Raw genomic sequence first — 18,197 nt, 5'->3', positions numbered from 1 at the left:
GGCAGCTCACAGATCCTGAAGCCTGCTTCAGATTCTATGTCTCTCTCTCTCTCTCTCTCTCTCTCTCTCTGTCTCTCTGCCCCTCAGCTGTCTCTCAAAAAAAAAAAAAAAAAAATTAATGGAGCCAGGAGTCCAGAAGGGGGAGCTCTCATGCAGTACCATTCAATATCAGAAATTGCCAGTACAGACCCTAACAGAAGAATTGTCAACAGGAAAGAATCATCAGTTACAGGCCCCAACAGGAAAAGATACGCATGATGCATCTCCTACAAGGAATTAACCACCCCTGCAACTCAGCCAGTGAGGAACTGTCATGACTGTACACTCTTGTCTTTTTCCAGTGGACTTTAATTCAAAACAACCCCTCCCAACTTCCTCCTTCTCTTTAAAATAACATTCCTCTCCTTTGTTTGTTCGACTAGCCTGTGATTTTGGCCGTAGCTTGCTTGTCCCAAATTGCAATTCTTTGCTATTCTCGAGTAAACTCATTTTTTTGCTGGTAAAATAATTGACTTATATTTTTAAGGTCAAAAGGTATAAATTTAGCAAACTGTACACAGAACTTGTATGCTAAAAATTATGCAACACAAATGAAAGAAATCAGTGAAGACCTACAAAAAAGGGAGAGATGTACCATGTTCATGGATCAGAAGTCTCAACATAGTAAAAATGTCAGGTCTCCCCAGATTGATCCGTAAGATTAATACAATTCCTATCAAAAGAGTTTTGTAGGGGCGACTGGGTGATTCAGTTGGGTAAGTGTTGGAATCTTCTTGATTTTGGCTCAGGTCATGATCTCCTGAGTTCATGAGTTCCAGCTCCTGGAAGGGCAGAGCCTGCTTAGGATTCTCTTTCTCTCCCTTTCTCTCTGCCCCTCCCCTGCACACAAGCACACACATTTGCTCTCGCATGCTCTCTCTCTCTCTCTCTCTGAAAAGTAAATAAATAAACAATCAAACAAAGCGTCTTTTAGACATAGAGTGGGAGAAAATATTTGTAAACCACATACCCAACAAAGGACTGGTATCTAGACTATATAAAGAACCCTCAAAACCCAACAGTAAAAAAGCAAAGCGAAAGTTCAATTAGCAAAAGACATGAAGAGACATTTCATTGAAGAGGAAATACAAATGGCAAATAATTATGAATGGCTAACATCATTAGTCATTAGGAAAATGCAAATTAAAACCACAATTAAAAAAACACAATAGGGACGTCTGGGTGGCTCAGTCGGTTAAGCGTCCGACTTTCGGCCCAGGTCATGATCTCGTGGTTCATGAGTTTGAGCCCCAAAGTCAGGTTCTGTGCTGACCACTCAGAGCCTGGAGCCTGCCTTGGATTCTGTGTCTCCCTCTCTCTCTGCCCTTCCCCCACTCGTGTGTGTGTGGGGGGGGTGCGCTCTCTCTCTCTCTCTCTCTCTCAAAAATAAATAAATATTTAAAAAATTCTTAAAACCACGATGAGATACCACTACACACTTCTCAGAATGGCTAAAATAAAAAACAATGACATCAAATGCTGCTGAGGTTGTGGGTAACTCGGTTACTCATCCATTGCTGATAAGAATGTAAACGGTACAGCCACTGTGGAAACCAGGTTGGCAGTGTCTTATAAAACCATTAAGCAGTTATCTTATGACCTAGCAGCTGTACTTTCAGAGTTTATCCCAGGAAAATAAAAACTTATTTTCCACAAAAATCTGTACCCAAATGTTCACAACAGCCTTATTTGTGATACCTAAAAACCGGAAATGACTCAGATGGCTTTTAGTGAGTAAGTGTTTGAGCCAACTGCAGTGCATCCAGACCGTGGAGTGGGCTCACTGGGAATGGACTGTTCATACAGGAAGCAGTCTGGGTGAATCTCAGGGCAATTACGCTGGGGGGGAGGGGCGCAGAATCCAAACTCAGAAGTTATATCCTTTATGATCTATTAACTTTAAAAATAAAACCGCCACTTATTTTACCAGCAAAAATGTGTTTATTTGGAAACAGCAGAGAATTGCAGTCCAGGGCAAGCAACCTACTGAAAAACCATAGGCTAGTTTGGAGAACAAAGCAGAGGAGGCTCTTTCTGAGAGGAGAGAGTCAGGAGGGCAGAAAGTCCAGCTAGGAGCTGGAAGTGTAGTGGCTTCTCATTGGCTGGGCTGTGGCAATCTCTCATTGGCTGGGCTGTTGCTGGGGGAGAAGGAAACCTTCCTCCTGATGGGATAATAAAGCAGAGGCAATCTAGCACTAACCTAGGAGGTCCCTCCCCTCCTGTTGATTCTGCAATTAAGAGCTTCACTTGTGGAACTCCCTATTCCATTTTAGTGAACTTTCCCTTTATTAATTTTCACAATTCCATTTGTTAACATTTTTGAAAAGGTAACATTTTAGAAGTGGAGAGAAGATTAGTGGTTTTAGGCATGAGGGGGCAAGTGGGAGATAGGGTCCTCCTGGTGATGGAAATCTCTACCTTGGCTGTGGCAGTGGATACAGGGACCAATATGTGTGAAACAAGCACGTGAAGCTAAGTACACACATATGAGTGTAAGCAGAACTGGAGAAATCTAAGATTGTGATTCATCAATGTTGGTATCAGGGTTGTGATATCATACAGTTGTGTTTTGAAGATGTTATCTTTGGAGAAACTGGGCAAAGGGTACAAGGAATCTCTTTATTATATCCTACAACTGCATTTAAATCTATAATTATCTCAAAATAGGTTTAATTTTAAAAACTCACATAGGGCACCTGGGTGGCTCAGTTGGTTAAGCGTCCAACTTTGGCTCAGGTCATTATTTCACGGTTTGTGAGTTCAAGCCCTGAATAGGGCTCTCTGCTGTCAGCTCGGAGCCTGCTTCGGATCCTCTGTCTCCCTCTCTCTCTGCCCCTCCCTTGCTCACACACGCGCAAACTCTCTCTCAAATAAATAAACATGAAAAATAAAATAAAATAAAAACTCACATAGGGTGGAAAGCACATTTGTTTGGAAACAACCCTTTCCACTCTCACAGTTTATTGAAATTATGGACAACTATCCTCAACATAGCATCTAAGCTTTTCAGATTTTGAACCCAGGTATAGACCATCCACAGAAGTGTCTTCCTGAGCCCAGAACACATCCGCACACCTTTGGGACCACCGCATCTTGAAGAGGCCCTTTAGTGATCTCCACCTGGCGTCTTCCTTTTGACATGACCTTTAAAGACTTGTTTGAAATAACACTCAACACACAATTATGACTAAACGTGTTTCAGTTTTTTATCTCCTTTTTTCTTAACCAAATACAGACTCCCATCAGCAACCCAAACTAGCACTAGTCAAGACTTCTTCAGGCTACCCGTGTCTTCCCTAGTGTCTTGTTCACAATTAAGCGATTGAGAGCAGTCCCTTTGCCAGGAATAGAGTAGAGGCAACGCCTTCTTCACTGACAGTATCAGGGAAGAAATCTCACCTTATCTGATGAGATGGCCACAGCCCATCCTGTTTGTTTGGTCTTTACTTGTCTTTTATCTGTTCCTCTCAAGAGAATGTCAACTATTTGAGGGCAGGAGCTGGTATGTCCACACCCAAATCCCTGGAACAGGATACAGCCAGCACACAGCTGCGGGAGAAAATAGAAGTGTGTGGGGTGGGTGACCTTCTGGCCTGTCTAGCAGGTTCTCCACAGGGTGGCCCACTCCCCTGACCCCACCCTGCAACGCACATCCCGGACAACAGCCTCTGGCCTGTCTGATTGCAGAAGCACACCCTCCCTTCCCAGCACCCACACCTTCGTCCACTCCGTGCTGCTTTCCCTGAGTTCAAGGCTGCTGAAAGCCCACACACACCAACACTGCCCCACAGCAGGGAACTGAGCAAGCAAGCAAATCAGAATCTGGATTCGCAGGCTGCCTCAAAGAGGATGGTGTGCCCTAGTCCTTAGCCTTCTGGGAGGCCAATCGGGGAGTCGATCTGAAAACAGTTCACAAATCTGCACTGGAATGTGTACCTGTTTAGTTAGATGAACAACACCCCTGGTCGCTGTGGTCTGCACTCCACTTGGCTCTCACCAGCAAAGCCCTTGGGGTTGCCTCCCCTAATCTGCCCTCTGTCTCTCTGCCACAGTCCAAGGAAGTCAGCCTGGGAGGCTCGTTACATCTCAAAGTCATGACAAGTATCCTCCGCCCCAGCTGGCCAGCCCCTCCCAAGGAGGACTCTGGGGTCCATTTTTTACGTGCTGCTCAGACCTGTTCAGCCAGCTAAAGAAGAGGGGGGATCAGAGTTCTCACAGGTGCATATGCACACACTGTGAGGTGGCCAGTTGTTCTGTACGTGCATGGTGTGAAGTGGCGTCTAGTATGTATACGAGAGAAATAAGGGTCTAATGTTGCGCATGGCCTGACGTGCACCTGTTTTGTGTGTCTGGTACGGGATGGTATGATAGTGTGTGTTCGTGGTGCGTTATGTAAGACTGTATGGTTTTTGGTACGTGCGGTGCAAGATGGGTCTCTCGCACGTATACGTAATGGTGTGAAATGCTTATCTGTTTTTTTCTGTCTGAATGGGTGGGAAAAACAGGCATCTAATTCTTTGGTGTGTATTATGTGAAGGGTGTGTGTGTGTGTGTGTGGCATAAAATGAGCATGTGTTAAATCAGAAATTGTGCTGGGTCTGAGATTTTGCTCTACTGGTAAGCTAACAAGGTAGCCTACCGCAGGTCACGTATGTGTGTATGCAGGAAGCACGGGACCCAGGTCAGAGGTGAAGGGCAATGCCTTGTGTTGGCTCCTCGGGTCTTATCTCCATGGGCGGACAGGTGGCATGCACTGCAGTGGGGTACGTTTCAGAGGAACCCTGAAATAGGAAACTCTTATCTTAGACAGGACTACTGTGGCCCTCCCCACCCTGCGTTCCAGAGAGAGACCTTCTCTTCGCACTGGAATATGAGCAAATCTTCTCCAGGGAGGGGAAGGATGGGTATTTTTCCTGACTATATTGGAATGTCTCTGAGACAAACATTCCTAATTAGGCTCTAAATGACTTTGCTCTGACGACCTGGACCATGCAGAAACAGAAACATGAGATATTCATGGAGAACTGCCTCCCAATAGGATCTACCCTTCAAAAACACCTCTACGAGGACCTAATTTTTTGTTTGAGGATATGGCATGATGAATCTTTTAGCATGGTGTTCTGAGGTGGAAAGTATTGGGGGGGGGTGGAGAAAAGGGGGAGACATGAGTGTTTATTTGTGAGACGGGTGTCTAACCTTTTTCTCTGTATGGTTGAAATTAGTATCTCAGTTTTCTGTGTATTATGTGGTATGACATACTGTGTAAGTATGATATACTTAGGAAATTTTTCATGTACATTGGAAATGAATGGGTATCTGTTTCTGTAGAGTGATGTCTTTATTTGTGTGTGTGCTTTGAGGTCATTGCAGCCCACCTGGTTGTTGTTTTGTTGGGGCTTTTTTAAAAAAATGTTAATGCTTATTCATTTTTGAGAGGCAGAGATAGAGCATGAGTGGAGGATGGGGCAGAGAGAGGAGACACAGAATCCGAAGCAGCTCCAGGCTCCGAGCTGTCAGCACAGAACCCACAGGGCTCGAACTCACGAACCATGAGATCGTGACCTGAGCTCAAGTCGGGCGTTGAACCAACTGAGCTACCAAGATGCCCCGTTTCTTTTGTGGTTCTATCCCTCTCCGTTTTATGAGGGGATTCAGAGAGACGCAGAAGTCCTGCTACTGCCACCGGCCTGCGGCAACCCACAAGGATTTTAACACGGGCAAGCACATAGGAAACAAGCAATAATCCCCATTTACTGGGCAAGTGGCAGCACTCTGCACACCCTTCTGTCCACACTGCTTATCTCAACAATGTGGTCTGGCTCTCGTCACTCGTGGCAACCCCGTGACAGCATAGATGGGTATTTGCCTCTCTGTTTGCAGCCGCGGGACCCACGGGGTGCAGACTCGATTGTTTATTAATTACCACGTGTGGTACCATGTGGACTGGCTCGTTTTTTCTATTACAAATTATGCCTCAATTAGTAGCCTTGTTCATGCTTCAAAAAAAAAGGGTTTTTTTTTGCATTTTTGCCAGTGTTTTACCAGTTTTCCCAATTTATCTTTGGGATAAATTCCTACTTGGGGATTGCTGGGCCAAAGGATAGATGCCCACGTAGTTTTGCAGGTTATCGTCAATCTCCCCACGGTTTCCAATAGCAACGTATGAGGGTCTTGCTATTATATATTGGCGCCGTTTAATAAGGTGAGTTATCAAATGGTGAGGCTTTGTCACCAGACTGGTCAGGAGAGGCCTCAGGTGATATCTGACCATAGGCCTGAGGGAGGAAGGAGCCCCACGGGCACCAAGGATGGGCCATCCAGGTCTAGGAACGGCTCTGCCAGGCCTTGAGATGGGAGGGCCTAGCGTGTCCAGGAGAGCCATGTGGTTGGAAGAAGTGAGTTGGGGAGAGCAGCCAGGGCCGGGCCAGAGTCAAGGCAGGGCTTGGGCCCAAGGCAAGACCTTGGAGGCTCAGAGCATCCACTGGGCTGCTAAGCAGAGGCCTGGCACCCTCTGACTTAGGTATTGAAGGATCAGCTTATTGGCTGCTCTGTTCAGCACAGACTGGGGGCGGGCACAGAGGCTGTGGAACCAACCCAGACAGGATAGGTGGGTTCAGGCCATGGCGGCAGCTGTGGAAGCCATGGCTGGATTAAGGCATATTTGAAGACGGAGCCAACAGGACTTCCCCAGGAATTGGATGTGGGAAAACAGAGAAAGAGAGTCATCAGGAATGAGTCCAAATGTTTGTGCCCCAGTAACAGAAAAGGTAGAGTGGCTATGAGAGAGGAAAATGGAGGGAAGCGGGTCACCCGGGAAGGCCCAGAGTTGTGTCCTGAACCTGGTGGGAATGATGTCTGCTGTTCACTGGAGGGACACACAGCGCATAAACATTGGAGGGCAGCCAGCATCTGGACTGAGCGTAAAACCATGGACGGAGTGGGGCGGCTGGTGGCTCAGTCGGTTAAGCATGCGACTTCAGCTCAGGTCATGATCTCACAGTTCACGAGTTCAAGCCCTGCGTTGGGCTCTGTGCCGGCAGCTCAGAGCCTGGAGCCTGCTTCAGATTCTGTGTCTCCCTCTCTCTCTGCCCCTCCCCTGCTCACACTCTGTCTGTCTGTCTCTCTCTCAAAAATAGGTAAACATTGGGGCGCCTGGGTGGCGCAGTCGGTGAAGCGTCCGACTTCAGCCAGGTCACGATCTCGCGGTCTGTGAGTTCGAGCCCCGCGTCGGGCTCTGGGCTGATGGCTCAGAGCCTGGAGCCTGTTTCCGACTCTGTGTCTCCCTCTCTCTCTGCCCCTCCCCCGTTCATGCTCTGTCTCTCTCTGTCCCCAAAATAAATAAACGTTGAAAAAAAAATAGGTAAACATTAAAAAAATTTAAAAAAATAAAATAAAACCAACAGGGGCAGAGCGATCACCAGCCAGGAGAGGAGCCTCAGGGAGAGGAGAGGAGGCCTGACAGGAAGAGCCCAGGAGGAGAAGAGGATGGCAGAGGGGCCAAGAAGGTGCTAGTCAGGGGGCAGAGCATGAATGGAGAACCAGGCAAAGGGAAAGTGTTTCAGGAGCGAGAAGCACAGGGGTCACGGAGATGACCCTTGGAGATGGAGATGACAATGGCCCTTGGTACAACTGCACAAAGTCTTGGGTGTCTGGACAGAGCATTTTGTTGGAGTGGGGGCAGGACAGAAGTCTGAGGGTTTAAGAGAGAACATGGAAAGGGAAAATGGAGAGGCTGAGTGTAGACCGCTCTTCGGAGAAGTCGTGCTGTGAAGATAAGCAGAGAAGTACACCATCAGGAGACAGCCTCACTCGGAGTTTGTAAGCAAATGGAGTGACCCAACAGAGAGGATGGCCTGTGGGGGAGGGGGGGTGAGGAGGGACAGCTGGGTGGGTGAGCAGAACAGGCCAGTGCCCAGGGATGGCTGGGCGGCATAGGAGTGAGGACAGCTCACCTTCCAGGGAGGAGGGAGCAGTGGGCTGGGGGGCAGCCTCCTCTCACTGCTTGTCCCATGGTCTCTGGCTTCTTCTTTCTTTACTGCTCTATCGGGGTATAACCACACATACGTAACCTGTACACTTCGATGAGTTTTGACCCACGGATATACCCATGAACTCATCACCACCATCAACACAGCACACATTTCCATCTTCCCAGGTTTCCTTGGGTCCCCTGTAATCTACCCGCTCTTGGGCTTTTGTTCTGAGTGACACCCCTTTTGAGCAGAGGAGAGACATACTTTGACTAATGTGTTATGGCAGTTACTATTCTGTGTTGAGAATAGGTTGGACGGGGGGCAAGGAAAGAAGCAGAAAGACTAGTCTGGAAGCCATGCACTAATCCAGGAGGAATCAGTGGACTTGGGCCAGGGTAGGGATGGAGAGCCATAGCCAGATTCTGAGGGGTCTGCTGACAGCAGTTTTGGGGTTGGAAGAAAAGACCCCACTGTCTTGGCTTAGCCGGCGTGATGGAGCCCTCTCCTCTGCAATGGGGGCTGGGGTGGGTAGCAAGGTTGGGGGAAGATCAGGAGTTGATACTCTGATATCAGAACCTGAGCTCCCTAAAGATATCCCAGTAGAGATGTGGCCAGCCAGTTGAATACAAGAGCCCAGGGTTCAGGGTCAAGGTCTGGGATGCTGTTGCTGACAAGGTCCCGGGAGAGAGCGGGCAGGCCAGCTCTCTGGTCTGCATCCTTTGAGAGAGACCAGTGGCCATGCGTCATGCACACGCTCCTGGCTCTCCCCCCTTTGCAGACAGATGGCTACGGTGTCAGAGGGCCCTCAAATGACTTCCTAGGGTCACTGTGCCCTCCACCCAGGGCTGATCCCGGCCTGTCGTCCCCATTTTTGACATCCAGGCCTCTACTCCAGTCTGGGCCAACTTAGCTGCCGTGTCGCTAGAAAATAGAGGCAGCTGGATGAGATGGTGCACAGACCCCCCACCTCCTGCATTGGGGCTGCCTCCTGCAGCGTGAGGGCCGCCACAGCCCCATCTCCAGATCTGGTCCCTGGCCCCATGTGAGGACTTGGGCTCAGGCAGCCTTCCCTCTCTCCAGCGTGGCCAGCCTCCCCCTGCACTGCACCAGTACCACTGAGGCTGCAGCCCAAATGTGAAGCATCCCTCTAGTCCCAGAAGCTCCTCCACAGCAAACCACCTGGAAAAGTTGCCTATATTTACCCTCCCCTCTTGAGCCCACCACAATCCAGTTTTTACCCCTACGTAACCTGTACGTAGGCCAAGGCCCCAGAAGGGTCTCACTCCCCTTGCCCCTTTCAGCAGCTGACCAGACATCACTCCTTCTCTCCAGCTGGCTCAGTCTCAGTCTTTCTTACTGGATCCACCTGGACTTGCTGATTTTTCCACGTGGGCAGGGGGTCAGCCCCCCAACCCTCACTCACTCTTTTGACCAGCTCACCCATCTCCACACACTGCAAACTCATCCTACACGTACTACACAGCGGCTCCACTGGGGGGCCAATGGACCTTACAACTACACTCTTGACTCTACCCTTGTGCACTCCATCATGCTGCCCGGACTGTCAGCAGCCGCCCACCCTTCCAGTTGTCCCCCACCCATCCCTGCCTCTTCTCAGGCTGATCCCCCAGCAGTTCACGCTTCCTCCCCTCCAGGGCACCACTTGCCTCCTGCTCTGCTCCTGCCAGACAGACACAGCACAGCCAGAGGGAGGCTTACAATGCCAGCACCATGCCGTCACCCCTCTGCTCATAACACCCAGGGACCTCTCCCTCCGACCTCATCTCCTGCCTCCTCGTGCCCCATTCCCTCTGGCTTCCATGCTGGCTCTCTTCAATCTCCCCACTGTGCAGCTTGGTGCTGGCAGGACACCTTGCCTGTGAACCCCACCTGCCGATACTTGCAAGGCCGTTACCTCTATGTTCCTACTCTGTGCTTCTATGGCGCCTTCCCTCTGTCCCTTCCATGCCCACCCACCCTATTGTAACTAACACTCCAGACATCCGCGGCCTCCCCCAACCAGTTTATCTGGCTCCCACATTATATCAGATTTACTTTTTCTTGTTATTGTCCCCCTCCCGCTAAGGTGTGGACCGCACGAAGGGGTGGACGTCACGCTCCAGGCCAGGGCCTGCGCAAGGGTGGACACACAGAGTTTCAGGGTCGGCCCTGCTGCCCACTGGACCGGGGCCCGGAAAGCAGGGCCCTGTCCGTGTGCGGCCCCCGGCTCCTGCCTGGTGCACGGAGAGCTCTCGCTGCTACGTCCCAGGAAGGACTGAATTGCAAGAACGAGACGGATTCCGCCAGAGGAAAGCCCCGGTCAGGTCCCGGAGCTGGAGTCGGCGTCAGCTGCCTGCTGAGTCCAGTGTACAGCAAGACTCACGCCGCAGACCTCACCCCCTTGGTCCACGCCCCCTCGGGCCACGCCCTCACGAGCCCCCGCCTCCGCTGAGGGCCCCGCCCCCGACACCCTCCCCTCTCCAGATCCCTCGGCCTAGCCCTGCCGGAACGCGCCTGCGCCTTATGACCACGCCCCGGCCCCGCCCTCGGGCTCCGCCCCCTCCAGATCCCGCCCCCCTCCCGGCTGCGGGGTGGGAGCCGGGAGGGCAACGCGCATGCTCCATGTGCGGCGCCCCCGACTCGCCGCTCGGCTCCGCTCGGGCATTTCCGCCTCTTTGTTTTAAACTCCGGACGGGTTTTTTTCTCCTGCTCTTGGGGGGGACCCGGAGGGAGCGGCGCCCCCCCCCCCGCTCCCGGCGCTGCCCCCGCGTGCGCCCCGCTCGCCCGCAGCCGAGACGGCAGGTCAGTGAGTCCGCACCCCGCCTGGCCTGGCCCGAGGCGCCCGCTCCTCAGGCCGCGGCCTCGGCCCGTGTGCGGGCCCCTGAGGCTCGGAACCCCGGCCCGCGCCCCTGCGCCCCTTGTTGGCCCGGCCCGCGGGAGCCCCGACACCGCTGGGCAGGCCCCGGGTGCGGGCGCGACCCACGGGGTCGGGACCCCGGGCGGGTCACGGGGAAGGTGGCCGGACCCCAGGACGGGTCATCGGGGAGGGACCAGGGAGGACCGGATCCCGGGACGGGTCAGCGGGGAAGGCCAGACCCCAGAACGGCTCACCGAAGAGGGCCAGACCTCAGACCCACCATACAGGGACCAGGAAGTGCTAGACCCTGAGATAGGTCACCGGAGGAGAGTCAAACCCTGGGATGGGTCATCCAAGAGGGTCCAACGCCAGCTCGGGTCACTGAGGGGGATTGTGACCCTGAGACCCGACAGGAACCAGAGATGGCTGGACTCTGAGACAGGTCACTGAGGGGGGCCAGCCCCCAGGATCTGGCAGGACCTAGGGAGGGCTGGGACACGAGGCTGGGTCACTAAGGAGGGCCAGGACACGGAGACTGGTCCCGAAGAGGGCTGGCATGCTGGAACAGTCCTGTGAGCACTTCTGAGACCCTGAGACAGCCCCTTGTGAGTGGGAGGCCAGGACCCTGGGATCTGCCATGAGGAGGGTTCATCCCATGTGACAGGCTCCGGGGGTGACCAGGCCCCAGCTAGGTCATTTAGGGGTATCTGGATGCTGGAGCGGGACCATGAAGAAGCGAGGCTCTCAGGGAGGGCCAGGACACCGATAAGAGCTGGAACTTGGAGACCGGTCCCTGCCAGAACTCCTGAACAAGTCAGTGGGATGCACCCAGACCCCAAGAGCAGAAAGGAAGGCTGGGACCCTAAGCCAGCCCTCCAGGGGTTTGGACCCCCTGGGGCAAGATCCAGAGGTGCCTTTAATGTGCCCATTCTACTCAACTGGACCCACGGCTGTGAAGGCTTGGGGGCATCAGGGACCCTGCTCACCTGAGCCCCACAAGTGCAAACCTCCCTGAGGCCCCCGATATTAGGAGCACCTGGGCCAGCCCCACAGACCTTCTGACCTTCAGCAGATGCTGCCTGGCTGGGCCCCAGGGGCAGGTGTGAGGCAGGGTTAGGGTCTGTCCTCTTCCTTCTAGGGGTTCAAGTGGAGCTCCTAGTCCACACTGGCTCCATGCCCCAGTGCCCACTCCCCAGATCCAAGAAGCTGTCTCCTACCCTGTTCTTCCAGCCCCTACTGCGGGGCTGCTGTTCTTTCCTTGTGGTCAGTGTCCATCACCTTCAACCACTCCTGGCTTCCCCGCCCTCCGTTGTTGGAGGTCAAGTGGTTGGGTGGGTGTACCCTCCATCCAGGTGTGTTTTTAGTGTCCAGGAAGTTCCAGGAGGAGTGGGGTTCCTTAAGGAGTGTTGGAAGCTTAAGGAAATATTTGGGGGGCACTGGGCCCAGGGTAAGAAGGTTGGAGTAGGTGAGCATACATGTCAGGTGAGTGGGTCAGGCACCTTCTCCACTCCAGGAAAGGAAAATATTAAAGGACCTAGCAATGGGGGTCTTTGCTTCTTTGAAACCTTTGGATGAGACTTTCGTCTAAAATTTGCCCGTGTGTTCCTTTAATTTGGAAGTGTTGATGAAAAAGAAGGGTATTCTATGTGCTGCTCTTTGATTGGGTAATGACTCCAGAGCGTGTCCAGTAAGGTAATGCTAAGGAGTTTAAGAGAATGAAGAGCCAGGAGGGCAAGGGCCTCGTCCAGCTCAGCTGCCAGAACTGGTTCCCTGGCCTGAGGTCGGCCGGCAGTGCACGACTATTGAATGAAGTGAGTGCGTGAATGAATGGATGAAAGGCAGGAGTACTTTTAGAACTTGTGTTAAGTTTGCAAACTTATCCACAGGTTGGACAGTAGGATGAGGTGCAAGTCTAGAACTCTGAGCTGTATGGACTCCCAGGGGAGGCACCTGAATTGGTCACTTCAGCGTCTCATTTTGTGCCACAACGTTGCCGCTTGGTTACTTAGGAGAAAACCTAAGATTTGCAGTTGAGATTTTCAGATTGACATTTCATAAGACCAAATCTTAACCAAATGGAGTCCCTGAATGGTCTAGCTTAGGAACTTTTATTTGCCAAATGTATCCATACTTGGGACCTTCCTACTCAACACTTCTGATTTTTTTTTTTTTTAATACACACTTTACTTTTTTAAAAACTTAATTTGTTTTGTGAAGTTTTGGAAAAGACTTGCAAAACTGGGCATTCAAGTTTGGTTAGGCTCTATTTTCCTATTTTGGGATTTTTGAAGGTACGATAGTGCTGTGTGGTTGTATTATTTATGTATTGCTGTCCAACAAATTACCCCCAAACATAGTGCCTTTAAACAACATCAGCTATTATCTTACAGTTTCTGTGGTTCAGGAATCTGGGCGCAGCTTAGCTGAGTCCTGTGGCTCTGGGTCTCACAAGGCTGAACTTAGGGCGCTGGCTGGAACCGTGGTTTCATCTGAAGGTTTGACTGTGGGATCTGCTTCCAGGCTTGCTCACTCAGCCGTTGGCTGAAGATGTCAGTTCCTTTCCACATGGGGCTCTCCACAGGGCAACTCAGAGGGAGCCAGTGATAGAAGAAGAGAGCGAGCAAGGAGGCCACAATCTTGATGACCTAATCTTAGCGGGGACATCCCATCCGTTTGGCCACATTCTCTTTGTTAGGGCCTAGTCACTAGGCCCAGCCCTCACTCAAGAGGAAACACGTGTGTACTGGGAGGTGGGGTGACACACACTGTGGCCATCAGGGTTCCGCACCTGAGAAATACCCAAGTGAATTAACACTTGTGTAGAGGGTAGCACGTTGAAGTACAAGGTTGCAGCAGCCCGGCTGTCTCTTTAATTGTATCGGTTCCTCTGTTGTCGCCATAATGACTGAAACCACTGGAACTTACACATGAGGGAAGATAAATTATAAATAGGGAAGATTGTTGGGAATTAACTTCTAATGTAACACACCTGTAGCAAACCGTGAACCGCCCCCTCCACCCCCACCCCCGCGCTCAAATTAAGTGAAGTGGTGTGGAATTCATTGATAGCTTCAAGTGCAATGATTTCAATGTTTCCCAAGAGTCATTTTATTCCTAGCAATGATTTTGCTCCAGAAATTGTAAACTGACCTTTGTAAGAAGTTTTTAAGAAGTCAGATCCTGAGATGTTTTGGATATTTGACCTTTGTAAGGAAGTCATGCTCCAGGAGCCTGTATGCAAGGTCCTCGGTGCTTAGGACCTGTGGCTCTGGGGTACCTCTGTCTGGCACTCTGGGCTGGGCTGTAGCATGGGGCTGGAAAGGACACCATCCGGGGCCCGTATGGGAGGCCTCCATGCAGGACTTGTCCCAGGAACCCTACATGGACGGAACTGTCACCTGTGCCCAGCTCTCTAGATCTGCCAAGGCCCCACCCAGCCAGTGTGAGGCGGGGCCCTGGGCCAGTGACTGGAATGACTTATTTGGGTTGTTTGGGTCTATACTGTTACTCTTTAATCTATTAAATGGCAGGATTTATTAATTCATTTGGAGCTATTTGCTTAGTGGTGAGAATCAAATTTGAAGTTGAAAACGTGTTTTTCTTTTACTGTTGAAATATGTTGAGGTTTGGGGACAGTTTCTTATTACCCTTCTGGTATTTGCTGTTAATAGTCCAAAAATGCTTCACAATCCCTTGTCCTTCAGAAAATGGAACCACAGGATACTGTTGTACAAGTGATAGTGTATCAATTCAATTGTAAGAAGACCTTTAAAAATAATAGGACTGTCATTTCTGATGTGGCATGTTCCTCCCTACAGAACTGAATTATCTGAAGGCCAAAATGACAAAGAGCTATAATGAAACACTTAACACATGACGAGAGAGTTAGTTAGGGTGTGAGCCTTGCTTAGACACATTTTCAGAATTGTCTGTTGAATTAAGCAACGGCGTCTGTTGAGAAGAACTAAAACTCACTTGAAAATACAGTCCTTAAAGACTGTCGGGTTGATTGGTTTTTTTTTGAAGAGAACTTCTAATATTTAGGTGAATTTGGAGAGTGGAGGTTAATTGGATTATTTTGCAAATGAATCAATATTTGCTGGACTTTGCTACATGAACAGCAAGTTCCAGATGTTTAGCAAGAAATATGCAAACTGTGGAAAGCTGTCTGCATACTTCTTTGAAGCCCCTGCTAACTGACTGTGGGCTTCATGGAGGCAGTGGGTGTTGTGGTGAATGTCAGCCGAGCCCTGGCTGGTGTGTGTGGTCCCGTCCTGGAGGCACGGTGTGTGCGAACCTGTTTAGTTCTCAGAGCCATCCTAGGACTGCTGTTTGATCCCCACCCCCCCCGCCCCCCATTTGCCTGATGAACATGCAGGCACAGGGCACAGTCACAGCTAGGAAGTCAGGAGCAGAGAAAGGGTAGCCTTTCCTTTTTTTAAAGTTTCAAGTGATTCCATTTTACTTCCCCCTCCCCAAGTTTTAATTTCAGAGAAAACACAGTGGAGAAGAACAGAAAGAATTCTGCACTGAGCAGTCTTACACCCCTGCTCCGACCCAACAGTTATTCATGCTTTGCCATATTTGCCTCATCTCTTTTTTCTAAATACATATTTATCGTCATTGAATCATCTGAAAGTAATAGCCACAGACAACCTACCGTGTCCCTTAAGTAGTTTAGAGCACACAGGTCACAGGACAACCACGACATCATTATCACACCCGAGAAGTGGGCTCTTACTTCACATAATAGCTGATTTCCTGTTCATTTTCAAGTCTCCCCCCTTGTCTCAAGAATGTCTTCCATGTGTTTCCCTTAACCAGACCCAGGCAGGTTCCTGGTGTGGCACAGCGGGTCACGTGCCTCCTGAACCAGACATAACTGGGTTCCCAGAGTGGCACTGGGGGTCATGTCCTTCCTAAACCAGACACAGGCAGGTGCCCTGAGTGATGCTGAGGTCGTGCCCCTCCTGAAACAGACAGGTAGCTTCCCTGCATGGCACTGGGGGTCATGCCTTTTCGGAACCAGACAGAGGCAGGTTCCCCGTGTGGCACGTCCCTTGGTGTCTTTTCAGGTTCCCCACTTGCCCTCCACAGAGTTGACTTTTCTAGGCCACCTGTTACATCTGGATTTTTCTGAGTCTTCACTATTTGTGTCCTTCACTTTTGTCTGTTGTCCCTGTGTACTCTGTAAACTAAAGGGAACGAGGGAGAGGCCGAGTCAGGCTCGAGATTTGGGAGATCACTTCATAGGAGCAGTGAGTGAGTGCTTCACGCGACTTCGGGGACATGTGTTCAAGTGGTGGTTACTCGGGTCAGTGCTGCAGGCCATACTTCTGGTGCCCCGGTCCCCAGTGCCAGGAGAGATGTGGAGCCCCAGCACAGGAACCCAGGGGAGAGTCCCACTGTCTTCAAACAAAATTTTTTTTTAATGTTTTATTTATTTTTGAGAGAGAGAGAGAGAGAGAGTGGGGGAAGGGCAGGGAGAGAGGGAGATACAGAATCCGAAGCAGGCTCCAGGCTCTGAGCCGTCAGCACAGAACCCGACGCAGGACTTGAACTCAGGAACTATGAGATCATGACCTGAGCCGAAGTCGCACGCTTAACCAACTGAGCCACCCAGGCGCCCCAGAGAGTCCCACTGTCTTGCGATAGGGCATGTCCTTCCGGGCCACCTCATCCGTCTCTGATGGGGAGGTGCCCTTGGCCCTGTTAACCCTTCCTCACAGGCACATACGGGCAAGTCCTACTTGTCGGCTTCCATACTTTTTAGCAGACTTCATAAAAGGTTTAGTGGGTGGAAAGTGTTTGGAATTGTTCGTGGAAATAGGACTTCTGCTGACAAGTAACATTTCCCTTGCATAAAGCAAGTGCCTTTCTTGCTGTAGAGACACGGCTGGCTAGAGGCAGTTTTTTGCCCCCGGCCTTTTATTGAAGGCAGCCTGGTGAAGAAGACAGACATCAGAAACCAGGAAGGGGCTCAGTCAGCTCAGCCGCTGCAACAGAACGTCGTAGATGGGGTGGGGTGCTCACACGGTGGAGACTGAGAGGCGGCGAGCCCTCTTCTGTCTCTCGTAAGGACACTAATCTCATCACGGGCCCACCCTTGGGAATCTAACCCGAATCGCCCCATGGGCTCCGTATTTGGAGATGGGGGCTTAGGGTTTCGGCACATGAATTTTGGGTAGGCACAATCCAGTCCCCACCAAGGGGCTCTAGCTTCTTCTGCTGGTTTGTTAACCTGTTCCTTGTCGCTCCAGTTGGGAGAATAGTTGCCTAATGAAAATGTTTCCGGGGTTGGTGGCCACTCTGTATTTTACATGCTGGGGAAACTGACCCTGTCTTCTGCTATTAATTCCGTTTCTTTTAATACCGTTACGTTAATTTTGTAATTCTGCATCGCAAATTGCCACAGAATTAGTCGCTTAAAAGGACACCAACTCATTAGTCACAGCTCCATGGGTTGGAAGTGTCGTGCAGTGTGGCTGCCCCCCCCCCCCCCCCCCCCCACCCCCAGCCCCGCTCAGGGCCTCAGAGGCCGAAATCAACGCGGGGGCTGGGCTGCAGCTCTCATCTGGGACTCAGGTCGTCTTCTGAGCCCGCCCGCTGTTGGAGAACCCATGTCCTGTGGTTGTGGCACTGGGGTCCTGCTGTTCTGCTCGCTGTCGGCTGGGGACTGCCCTCAGCTCCTGGAGGCCCACGGCTCCTCGCCTCAGGGCCGTGAGTGCTTGACGGGTCCAGTTGCCCTGTGCCAGGCAAGTAGGACTCGTCCCTCTGGCCTCCTCTTCTGCCACCGGCTGGGAAGAACATCGCTTTGAAAGGCCATGCTACTTGGCCAGCAGATACTTGCTCTGTTTCAAGGTCAGCTCATTTGGGACCTTAATTTGCTCCTTAAAAATCGCTTTGCAGCAGTGCCTGGGCCAGTGAGGCAAGAGGTATGTGTATGCCAGGGCCTTCTCGAGGCTACCTCGGAATTCCGCCTGCTACAGTCCCGGCCCTCCGAAATTGATATCCCCCCAAATGCCAAACACACCTACCCTTCTTCTGAGGTTCCCCGGGGTCTCCTCCCACTGCAGCACCGGCTCAGACTCCCAAACCTTGCCTGAGTCCCAGAACTCCAGAGTCTCATCCCCTGGGTCACCCGCTGGGTGCCGCTTCCGGGCACTTACGGGCCAAGCGACACAGTTCGCCTTCCCAGCGACCCCCACGCAGCGGACAGGTTGTGGGACCACAGGTGTAGATTGGCCAGTTCAGAAGTGGGAACTGGACACAACAGGAAGTCCTGGGCCCAACACGGTTCTGAAACCCAGCGGGGGATCCCCAGTCAG

The 18,197-nt window shown here is 51.3% G+C and overlaps 1 protein-coding gene across 4 annotated transcripts in view; it reads left to right on the top strand.

The window, feature by feature from the left end:
* Positions 1 to 10,632: 10,632 nt before the first annotated feature.
* PCGF3 (polycomb group ring finger 3) overlaps positions 10,633 to 18,197 on the top strand; it is a 56,216-nt gene continuing 48,651 nt past the window's right edge. For 2 of the 4 annotated variants that reach the window (XM_043573231.1, XM_043573234.1), the window contains exon 1: positions 10,636 to 10,814. The gene's annotated coding sequence lies outside the window, so the exon portion shown is untranslated. Of the gene's footprint in view, positions 10,815 to 18,197 lie in introns of all 4 variants that reach the window. The other 2 variants (XM_043573233.1, XM_043573232.1) reach the window with 2 other exon arrangements.

The sequence above is a fragment of the Prionailurus bengalensis genome, chromosome B1, assembly GCF_016509475.1.
Source record: "Prionailurus bengalensis isolate Pbe53 chromosome B1, Fcat_Pben_1.1_paternal_pri, whole genome shotgun sequence".
Lineage (NCBI taxonomy): Eukaryota > Metazoa > Chordata > Mammalia > Carnivora > Felidae > Prionailurus > Prionailurus bengalensis.
The sequence above is the reverse complement of the archived record's forward strand: the minus strand, read 5'-3'. Positions and strand labels throughout refer to the sequence as shown.